Raw genomic sequence first — 12,068 nt, 5'->3', positions numbered from 1 at the left:
TGGGGGTCCGTGATACTCCCGTCCACTGCCGCGAGCTGCTCGTAGAAGCAGCTGAGGGTAGGGTCTGCTCGCTGGTCCCGACAGAAGTCGGTGTCGAAGCGGGGTTGCAGGGCGGGCTCCGGCTGCCGCCCCGCCTCATCTGTGCCGTCTACCTTGGTCGCCGTGACCTGCTCGGTGGTCTCGGGTGAGGACCCCGGCCGGTCGGCCTCCAGGGCCGGCGTGGGATGGAGGACTTCCTCGAAGGCTGGCCAGTCCCGACCCAGGATCACGGGGTACGCGAGGTGGGGAGCTACACCGACCACCAGATTCCGGGTGACACCCGCGATCGTTAGGGGAACCCGGGCACTGGGGTAGGGTCGGACGTCCCCGTGGATACACTGTAAATGGATCAACCCCAGGCGTGTATCGGTCTGGGGTACCAGCTCCTTACGGACCAACGTCTGGCCACAGCCAGAGTCGATCAAAGCCTGGGTAGTCCGCCCCCCAACGGTTGCTGGGACTGTCAGCTTGGGATTCAGGGCTGGCCGGGCTCGATTGTGGCCCGCCCACACTTGTCCGTAACTACAATCCATCTCTGGACAGTCTCGCTGGAGGTGCCCCATCTTCCCACAGCCGAAACAGGGACCGAGTTCAGGCCGCCTGCTCCGGGGGCCCACTCGGCTCGGGCTCCGGGGGGGGGGCTCCGCCGGGCCCCGGGCCCGGGGCTGTTGGCCCTGTCCGAGGGGCTGATTCCGTGCTCCGGACTCGGGGCTCTGTGTGGGGGTCGGGTCTGCGGTCCGGGTGCCGAGGTTCGCTCGGGGTGCTCCCCTTCCTTTCACTGCGGGCTGGTTCGGGTCCGGCGTTAGGGCGTCGAAAGGTGGGGCCCACTGCACTTTCGGCGGCGAGGAAATCTTCCAGCAGTGAAACAGCCGCGGACAGCGTCGCCGGCCGGTGGCGGAGCACCCACGCCCGCCCTCGGGAGGGCAGGGAGTGGATGAACTGTTCCAGGACAACCTGTTCGGTCACCTCCTCCGCCGTCGGGGCATCCGGCTGTAACCACCGCTGGCAAGCCTCCTTTAAAGTCTGGGCCACCAACCTCGGCCTGGCCCCAGGAGGATAGGTCTGGCTCCGGAACCATTGACGAAAGGTCTTGGGGCTGACGTCCGGAGCGTCCAGTATTGCGGCTTTCAGTCGGTCGTAATCCCGGGCTTCCTCAGTCGCCAACCCGCGGTAGGCCATCTGGGCCGCCCCAGTCAAGTATGGGGCTAAGAGGGTAGCCCACTGGTCTCGGGCCCACCCGGCAACGAGGGCCACACGCTCAAAAGTGACCAAGAAGGCCTCAGGGTCATCGTCCGGGCCCATCTTGGTCAGTCGCAAGGGAGCAGCTAAATGTGGCATCCCCGCATTTTCCCCCGCTGACCCCACAGCGGGGCGAGGGAGCGTAACCAGCAGCTGCTGCAACTGGGTTCCCAATTGCTGCACCAACTGCTGCTGGTGCTCCAGCTGCGCCGCATGCTGCTCCTGCTGTAGCTGGCGGTGGGCGACATCTCGTTGCTGTTGCTGCTAGAGTTGAGCGGCCCGCTGTTGCTGCTGCTGCTGCTGCTGCAATTGGGCCGCCTGTTGCCGCTCCTGACTCTCCGCCAGCAGCTGGAACAACCGCTCCATGTCCATTTTCTCTTACTGCAAAACTGGGGGAGGGCAGTGGCCACTCCCCCTTCTAGCCCCTTCTCACAGGGGTCGGGGCTCGAGGATCCCCACTTCTGGTACCACGTGTAAGAGGTTCGCGCCGGGGCTCGACCCTCCTGGGCAGGAGGGGAGCCACACCGACTCACCACTGGTGGAACAACAACCAGTTAGTTCAGGGGCTCAGGCCCTCGGGTGCAGGGGCTGAGCAAACAAACAATTAGTTCTGGGCTCAGGCCCTCGGCTGCAGGGGCTGAGCAAACAGACAGTTAGTCCTGAGGCCCAGGCCCTGGATCAGGGCGGGGCACAAACAGTCAGAGCTCAGGCCCTTGGATGCAGGGGCTGAGCAACAATGCAACAGTTAGGTAGCTCAGGCCCTCTGGTGCAGGGGCTGAGCAACAATATCACAGTTAGGGAGCTCAGGCCCTCTGGTGCAGGGGCTGAGCAACGGTATAACAGTTGGGGTAAGCCCAGGCTCCTACACCTGAGTGTTGGGTGAGGGGGAAGCCTGCCATCCGTGAGCTGGGGTGGCAGGGGGGGACGCAGGCCCACCCACTCCACTGCGTCCCAGCCCGGGGCCCTAGCAGCGGCCGCTGCGGGTCAGTGGGGTGTCCTGACCGAAACACACTGACATTGGCTCACACGCGTCTGCAGCCTGACCGGGGTCGGCTACCCCCGGGCTGCTTCCTGGTTCCCCCTCAGGGCCTACCTCGTTGGTGCCGCCGGGTCCGGGCCAGTCCACCAGCATCGGTTCCTCTCGTCCAGGGCTTGGGGGCAGGTCCGGCAGCTCCTCGGGGAAATCCGGCCACTGGGGCTCCGGCGGCTCCTCTGGGTAACAACAGGGGCGGAGGGGCTCTGGGGGCTCCTCGCCTTCGTAGTTGGCGCGGGGCAGGTCCGACGGCTCCTCCCAATACCGGGTGCGGGGGGGGCTCCGGCGGCTCCTCCTCGTAGTGGGCTCGGGGGAGCTCCGGCCAGTTAGGGCAACGGTCTTGGGTCTCAGCGGTCTCCCGGCCGCGAGCTCCCGGCGGTACGTCCGCTCCCTGCGGTGGCCGGGCCCTGACTGAGCTCCAGCGGCCGGCCTTTATACTTCCTGTCCTGCCCCTTGACTTCCAGGGGACGGGAACAGGCGGCGGTGGCTCCGCCCACTCGGGTGCCTGCAAGGGTGCTCCCTCTTCTGGGCAGGAGGGGAGCCACACCGACTCACTACAGCCACTGAATCCCTAGGCATAAAATTGAGACTATCCCATTTTAATGTATTTTCAGTGACCACACAAGAGCTTTGTCCTTTAGCTCTCCAAATTTACGGTGAGGTATTATCTCAAACTTAAATGAGAGCTACATAAGGGGCTTTGAGATGCAAATTATTGTTGTCTTTTTAGTCCAAGGCTACATTCTGGGGTCGAAATGGGCTGGGTTTCATATCTGGCAAAGGAAGAGGGGATAATTTCCCAGATAGGGAAATATCTTGTCCAAATGAACAAGTTAAATGCATTCTCCTCTCCACCAGCAGCCATTAAAACACAGTCCTTTCCCTCTGCCCCCCATCAATAGAACTGCCTGAGGTTAGCTGAGCTCTAAGGGCTTGTCTTCACAGCACAGTCAGCTCAACGGAGCACACTGGTTACAGCACTCCAGCTAGCCTCGCTCTAGCGAAAGCGGCCATACTTCAGAACAACACTGAAGTTACACCGAGAGATTCGGTGAGCAGCATACAGTGACTAGACTCGCTGCTGCTGAGTAGTTGTAAGTCACGCTGTTGCATCCCCACTGCATTACTGACTGGAGCATCAGAATCATGGGAGCTTCAAACCCTCCCCCAGCCCCACTACGAGATAGCATTTAGTTGCATTTAAAGCACCACCTAAGTCGAGCTACAGATTTTTGTGTGTGAACAGGAGTCAAGTTAGGGATAACAGTTGAGTTATAACTTGAGCTCACTGTGCTGTGAAGATACACCCTAATTTAGCATACATACAGCCTTAGGCCTCACCGGTTCCCCACCTCCTCAATACATGCCATCTATCTATAGTACATATAATGTTCCTCTTTACCATAATATCTGAGCCCCTCACAAACTTGTCCTCAGAGCACCCCTGTGAGGCAGCGCAGTGCTATTATCCCTATTTTACAGATGGGAACTGAGGCCCGGACTAGCTAAGTGACTTGGCCCAAGGTCCCACGGCTGTGTTGGCGCATTAGTCATTCATCCCCCAAATCTGAAATCACTATTTAATGCTGCTCCGGAATTACCTTTTAAACAATAACAGAAATACTGCTTTGTTCAAGTGCACTGACACAAGTGTGAATAAACAGATAGTAGAGAGTCAAAGGAAGAAATCCCTTTTATGTTAAAAGGACACCCTCAGTTCAAACGTGGCCCAAAATGCAATAAGAGATCAGATTCTTGGGAGCATGAGGAGGGATCCACCTTTAGATTCCTCAGTTAATTTACAAGGGGCCAGATCCTGGACCCTGCTGCAGGCTATTTGAGGATTCCTTTGATTTATAGCAATTGCCAGTCAGCAAAGTGCCAGCACAGCTGGCTCTGTGTCATCCTCTTTTGGCCACACCACCTTAGGGGGTGCGTGCATTGTGTCCAGAGTGCTGCTGTTCTCTGGCAATCTGCAGCACCCAGAAAAGACATTTGGAAGATGTTGCAGCTGGGCTTAATTTAGCATAACCCTGAAGGTGCCCTAACTTGCACTGTGGGTTGAAACATCTTTGCTCCCTCCCCACCTTACTGGTCCTGCTTGGCCAGACCCAAGGATTGGGAGCTAGATCTTCTCCCTAACACATTACATTGGGAATTATGCACTCATTTAATTATGGGATGAAATCATGTTATTGCTTGGAAGTGGAAATGTCTGTCATCCTAACAAGCAGGTGAAGCATTAGGACACTGTAGTTTTAGGAAAATGGATAGAGAGTGCCAAAGACTGATTTACAGTTTGTTATGCCATTAAGCATCCTTTCTTTGAAGTAATAGAAGAGGAGATTTGTTATATATGATCTCCTTTAACTTTGAATATTTATGAAATGCTTAGGGTGAGAATGGTATGTCAAAAAGAAGAATAGCATATCTATAAGGACCTGCAGTTGTACTTGTGAGCAAAATAAGGAGTAACACGTTCAGATTTAGTTTTATATTTTTGGTATTTGTATAGTGAATAAGCATCTATGCTGAGTAAGTTGGTAGGGTTATAAAATATACTTGAAGGGAAGAGCTGAGATCTGTGACTGTGGGCTGGGAATGTGACAGTTTCTTGGAGACAGAAAGTTTACTTCATATTTCTGCAGTTTTGGAATGAGAGATGATTTTGGAAATTCTGACAACAGCCCAAGTGTCTCTGCAGGGCTGAATAACTAATTGCTAAGATCTTCAGTACCTTTTCTGAAAACAAAGCCTAGGAAATCCAATAGAACATTTGGTGTTCTCTCTTGAGCTAAATGCTAATAAGAATACTTGTACATAAGGCAATATCTATTACTGTAGATAATGGTCTGTTTCTTTTATTGTATGTTCAAGAAAATAACAATTATATGCTATTGGCCCCAACTTGAGGTTATGTAAAAATAAGCATTTACAAAATGTAATAAGATTGATAGAGAATTTCTTATGCATCTTTATATGTCATTGGAAAGGTTTAAACAAACATTCCCCCTCATTATTTGCAAATTAAACATTGTATCATCGTGCTAGAAAAATGTTTCGACTGGTGTGTTATGTCCCTTGGGGTGGGTGTGTCTGAGGGTAGGGAGAATCACAAAAGGCCATGAGGGGGATAACCAGGTGCTGAAAATTTTATTACAATCGAAACAAAGAAACTCTTACTTCCCCTATTCCCTGCACAATTTAACTCTTCAAGGTCAAGTATTCTCTGTCAAACTCTTGAAATATACACACACAAATTAATTATGCAGATTTAGCATAATCACTGATGCTTATACAGTTAATGTAAGGAGGTTACAACAATTTTGACTTCAAATAAGGGATTGCCAACCTGAAAAAGTTGGAGAAACGCTGTGGTAGAATGCAATACCCTAGCTATTAAATATCCATTCCACAGATGGGTATTGTACTTCCATTAGTATAAAGCATGTGCTCATATACTTGACTTTTAAAAAAATGTGGTAATCTATATTGAACCTGAAATTGTTATAGTATTAACAGCCTAATCTGGGTTAGTAATTCTTTAGGAGGGCTCTCTTTAAAGAGTATCATCCATAGGCAAATTGCTGTAGACTTAAGGCTTTTAATGAATGTTGCTTTGCTGAAGATGAAGCCATGTGGAGGATACAGTACACAGGTTTTGCTGTGGCCACATAACATGGAATGTTTTCACCAGTGCTCATTTTTGGAATTAGAGTTAAACCTTTCTAGACACAGTTCTGCACAGCCATGCATTTTCAATGTTGCTAGACAAGTGTCCAGCAGAATACAAACATCAGCTGAGTAAAACTTCAGTACAACCCTGTAAACTTATATTCTTAGGAGTTAGAGTTATTAAATAGCTTATATGCTACATGGGAACCATCACTGCTTCTCTGCGTTACCTCTTTCTCCATCATATACCTGATAATATAACTATTGGCCTTTAGGTAAAGAATTAGAATTATGACTAGCTTGGAGAATCTGTAAGGTTAATAAAAACAGGGGACCTTCAGCTTGTCTTTGTTCTTTCTATTTTGACAGTTAAACAAATGTTGTGGTTGCATGTCTGTGGGCTTCTATAAATTTGTCAAACAAGGTAGACAGTTTTCTAGTATAATCCTTCTGCATTCGATTTCCTTGATTTAAATTAACGACTAATTATTAGCTGGGCTACTGCATGTGAGAAATGAAATGGAGCATTTTACAGGCAATTCTTCTCGCTCTAAACATCAGTTTATTTAAAGGATGAGGTCGTCCTGAGATTACTCTGACAACACCAGCAATTCCAAACAATCTGAAAGCTTAACATTTTTCAGAGGGTTAGAACTAAACTGGAGGGGTATGCCAAGATCTGTTAGTATTCTGTAGGTTTCTCCAATCTTGTTTCCTACCTGAACAGTGTGGTGATCTGGCAAGATGATTAAAGCTGGCTAATTCATTTCTATCTCTGGCTATACCACACTGCAAAGGGCATCTTTGCATCACGTTATATTGTGTTGCTTCTTTGCCTTTTCATTTTGGAGCACCATATGTACTTGGTAACTGACTTTTGATGCTCATGTAGGAGGTAGTTTAAATGGTCTCAATGTAGTTTAGAAGAAAATCTTTATATGCCTTTAAAAACAGAGATGTCTTATGCCAAGAAAAGATTATGGCAGTACAGTAATCTCCACAAATGGAGCAACAGACAACACATTTCTCTAAAGTAGTTGAAAAAGTAATGTCCAGAGACCTCGCTTCCTCTTTCTCTCATGTGATACTGCGGCAGTTGAAATCAGCTGAGATGGGAGAGCTAAAAGTTCCCCTGTTTAAATGGGAGGGGTTGGCATCTGAAAGTTCAGTGAAGAGTCCTTGTCACCCAGTGCTCCTGGCTTTGCCTTGCACAGACTGCTCAGAGATCTTCTCTTATGTAGCTACCACCTTAGTGTTTTACTCAAACAACTTCTACATACTAGTGCAGTCACAATATTTTACAATGTTATCCAGTTTTACTACCCCTTCTCCAAAGGGGGGGAGGTGTGTCTACCCCAAGAATTCCCTTTTGCCAGGCCCTACTAACCCACCTGTCGACCCATCAGCCTACTCTCCTGTCCACCCCGCCCCCCCCCACATTCCCCAGTGTTCTTTTATCCAGTGTCCTTGTTAATGTGGAGTAGTAGTATTTTATGTTTGTATTTTGTATGATTTAGAATGAAGGATAAAGAATAATAAGATAATAATGTAGCATGTATTAAATGTATTGATGAATGATTTGACCATATCCTGCCAGACACCCTTTATGAATAGCAGAAAGGAATGGCCTAATGCGCCATTGGTAGAGATGCATCAGCTAGAATTTCTTTGTGTCTGAACTGATTTCAAGGCAGTAACAGACCTTTGAGGGTCACCACTTTGTTGTGGGCTTAGCATTTTAAAATAAGTAAAAGAATGCCATGATTGGTTTTTTTTGCATTGCAACTTGATGTTCCTGTCCAAAATATTCTGTGTAAATTAATTCTGTTTTGTGTGTGAATGAGGAATGTGTGTTACGAGATAAGTGTGAAGGCCATAGCTGAACCGGATGTGCTAGGGAGGAACTGGAGACAGACACAAAGGCGCCAGGAAGCTGCAACATGCCCCTATTGAAATGTCAGAGGAGGGCAGATTGATGACTCTAAAGATGAGACAGGCACCTATCAATGGGGACAAGATAGCTGTGATCAAAACCAGCCTGGGGTAACTCCCTGAGAGACTCGATGAAAGAACAAGATAAAGGATGAGAAGGACAATTTAAGAAAACAAGCACTCGTCAAACAACAATTGATTACAGCATGACGGTGCAAAACTCATTGGTCCCAGTGAAGGAAAATCACTATATAAACAGGGTGCCTTGCCATGAAACTTTGGGTTCGTCCTGCCAAGACTTCCCCAGAGCATCGTCGTGACCGACGGAACCCGGCTCCTACCTACCCGTGATCAACCTAGCAGGCCACTAGATTGATCTGGACTCTGGACTGGTAACTATAACATCGACTGGCAGGACAGTGTGTGTGTGTGTGGTGTGGTTGAATGCATATGCTAATTGATGTATCTTGAATAAATGCGGTGTATTGCCTTTTCCCCTGAAAAAGATCCTGTGAGCTTCTTATAAGCATAACAAATGTGCTAGTTAGCTCATTAGCTACCCAGCCCCAATCTGATCTGGTAATCATAGAATCAAAGACATGGAGGACTGGAAGGGACCTTGAGATAAGGTGACCATATGTCCCATTTTGGCTGGGACAGTCCCTTTTTAAGCCCTGTCCTGGCTGTCCTAGCTTTTTTGGCAAAAGGGGGCATTTATCCCATTTGCTCTTGCCAACTTGATCAGTTGGCAAGAGCAAATGGGACAAATGCCCACCTTTAGAGGAACGTGCAGGGAGAGGGTGAGTGGCGATGCCAGCCCCACACAGGGGGAGGGGAGGAGGGCTAGCCCCACGTGGTGTCTGCTTTTCTGTTTGGGAACAATGGTCACCCTACCTCAAGAGGTCATCTAGTCCAGTCCCCTGCACTCAAGGCAAGACTATGCAATAACTAGACCGTCCTTGACAGGTGTCTGTCTAACCTATTAAAAATCTCCAGTGACGGAGATTCCACATCCTCCCTAGGCCATTTGTTCCAGTGCTTAACCACCCTGTCAGTTAGAAAGGTTTCCTAATGTCCAACCTAAACCTCCCTTGCTGCAATTTAAGCCCATTACTTCTTGTCCTGTTCTCAGACGTTAAGGACAACAATTTTTCTCCCTCCTCCTTGTACTTTTATGTACTTGAAAACTTTTATCATGGCCCCTCTCAGTCTTCTGTTCTCCAGACTAAACAAACACATTTTTTTCAATCTTTCTTCATAGGTCATGTTTTCTAGACCTTTAATCATTTTTGTTGCTCTTCTCTGGACTTTCTCCAATTTGTCCAGATCTTTCCTGAAATGTGGCACCCAGAACAGGCCACAATACTTCAGCTGAGACCGTATCGGCACAGATCCTCCCCAGATCCCTTTCTGCTGTATTCCTTCCTATGCAGTCATTTTCCATTTTGTGTGTGTGCAACTGATTGTTCCTTCCTAAATGGAGTACTTTGCATTTGTCCTTATTGAGTTTAATCCTATTTATTTTAGACCATTTCTCCAGTTTGTCCAATCATTTTGAATTTTAATCCTATCCTCCAAAGCACTTGCTACCCCTCCTCCCCCAGCTTGGTATTATCTGCAAACTTTGTAAGTGAACTCTGTATGCCATTATCTAAATCATTGATGAAGATATGGAACAGAACCAGACCCAGAACTGATTCCTGCAGAACCCCACTCGTTATGCCCTTCCAGCTTGACTGTGAACCACTGATAACTACTCTCTGGGAACGGTTTTCCAACCAGTTATGCACCCACCTTATAGTAGCTCCATCTAGATTGAATTTCCCTAGTTTGTTTATGAGAAAGTCATGCGAGATAGTGTCAAAAGTCTTACTAAAAACCAAGATATACCACATCTAATACTTCCTCTCTATCCACAAGGCTTGTTATCCTGTCAAAGAAAGCTATCAGGTTGGTTTGACATGTTTTGTTCTTGACAAATCCATGCCGACTGTTACGACATATTATCTTCTAGGTGTTTGCAAATTGATTGCTTAATTATTTACTCCATTATCTTTCCAGGTATTGAAGATAAGCTGACTGATCCGTAATTCCCCGGGTAGCCCTTATTCCCTTTTAATAGATTGGCACTATATTTGCCTTTTTCCAGTCTTCTGGAATCTCTCCTGTCTTCCATGACTTTTTGAAGATAATCACTAATGGCTCAGATATCTCTTCAGTCAGCTTCTTGAGAAGTCTAGGATGTATTTCATCAGGCCCAGCTGACTTGAAGACATCTAACTTGTCTAAGTAATTTTTAATTTGTTCTTTCCCTATTTTAGCCTCTGATCCTAATTCACTTTCACTGGCATTCACTATGTTAGATGTCCAATCATTACTAACTTTTTTGGTGAAAACTGAAACAAAAAAGTCATTTAACACTTTTGCCATGTCCACATTTTTTGTTATTGTTTTCTCCCCTCATTGAGTAATGAGCCTATCCTGTCTGTGGTCTTCCTATTGCTTCTAATGTATTTGTAGAATGTTTTCTTGTTACCCTTTATGTCTCTAGTTAGTTCAATCTCATTTTGTGCCCTGGCCTTTCTAATTTTGTCCCTACATACTTATGTTGTTTATATTCATCCTCTGTAATTTCACCTAGTTTCCACTTTTTTGGGACTCTCTTTTGAGTATCAGATCATTGAAGATCTCCTGGTGAAGACAGGGTGATCTCTTGCCATACTTCCTATCTTTCCTACGCAGTAGGATAGCTGGGAACTTTCCTATGCAATGGGATAATCAGGAACTCCTCTCCTTAATCAGCCCCCTCGCCCAGCATAATTGATTAAACAGTGACCAGAATGCTAGTTCTGTTGCTTCCCAGCATTTTGTCACAGTCCTCCACTATACAATTTACTGCTTCCTGTGGTCTAAAGCTCAGGTTATCAACCTTTTTCTTTCTTAGCCCCACCCTCCCCCCAAACATGCTATAAAAACTCCATGGCCCACCTGTGTCACAACTGGTTTTCTGCATATAAAAACCAGGGCTGGCATTAGGGGATAGCAAGCTGGACAATTGCCTGGGGCCTCACGCCACAGAGACCCCTGCAAAGCTACATTGCTCAGGCTTCAGCCCCGAGTGGCGGGGCTCAGGGCTGTGGGCTTCAGCCCCATGCAAGGGGCTTCAGCTTTCTACCCTTGGCCTCAGCAAGTATAATGCTGGTCCTGCTTGGCAGCCCCCCTGAAACCTGTTCACGGTCCCCTAGAGGGCCCCAGACCCCTGGTTGAGAACCACTGGTCTAAAGAATGGCTTTAGATTTCTTATCCTCCAGGGATTGTTGCAAGACCTGTCTATTTTTCTGGGCCTTTCCTGGCTAGGCTGGGCTGTGAGTGTGGTGTTCAAAGTATTATTATTTTTTAATAAATATTGCACGGCTCCTTTTTATATACTGAAAAGTAAATAGTGAAAATAGATCTCTCTTCCTTTTAAATTACTGCTGCACGTAGGCACCAGTCAACAGAACTAAAAAACTGCTGCCATTGGAGACAACGTCAAACAAATCATGTCTATCAACAAGCTATCTCCCTCCAACCTCCTGAAATCAGGTTAGCTGAAGGAGTAGTGTGAAAGCAGGGAAAAAAGAGAGGGGCTACAACAGTGCGTAATAGTTCCGTGTGACTTTCTTCCTTGCTAGCTGTAGAAAGTTGACTCTTTCATAATGAGTACAGTGAATATTGCATGAATATTGCAGACACTTTTGTAACTATAGATTTGATGCAAAAGTGTTCCTGCAACAAAATGCCTTTCTTTAATGAAAATGTTTTTCTTACCTTCCTCCATTTTCTCAATATTTTGTCCATTAATATTTTAAAAAGAGACAAAGAAAAAAATTTCCAATAATACATTTGTATATTAAGCATACTATCATGTGATATGTTGAAGAAATATCAATTTCCTTTATTTTTTGTGTATTCTTTCTGAATTGGTTCTCTAAAAGATGCAAATTTATCCTATCCCTATAATAAAAACAAAAATTAGGGCAATGAATTTCGCCACCCAAATAACAAATTATGTTTTATACATAATATTCTCATTGCAATCCACTTTTGCCGAGGAAAAATTTGACATTTTGCAGAAATATAATACAGTATGTTCAGATAACTTTGCAGC

The sequence above is a fragment of the Emys orbicularis genome, chromosome 1 (assembly GCF_028017835.1).
Source record: "Emys orbicularis isolate rEmyOrb1 chromosome 1, rEmyOrb1.hap1, whole genome shotgun sequence".
Taxonomy (NCBI): domain Eukaryota; kingdom Metazoa; phylum Chordata; order Testudines; family Emydidae; genus Emys; species Emys orbicularis.
This window is presented reverse-complemented; position numbering follows the sequence as displayed.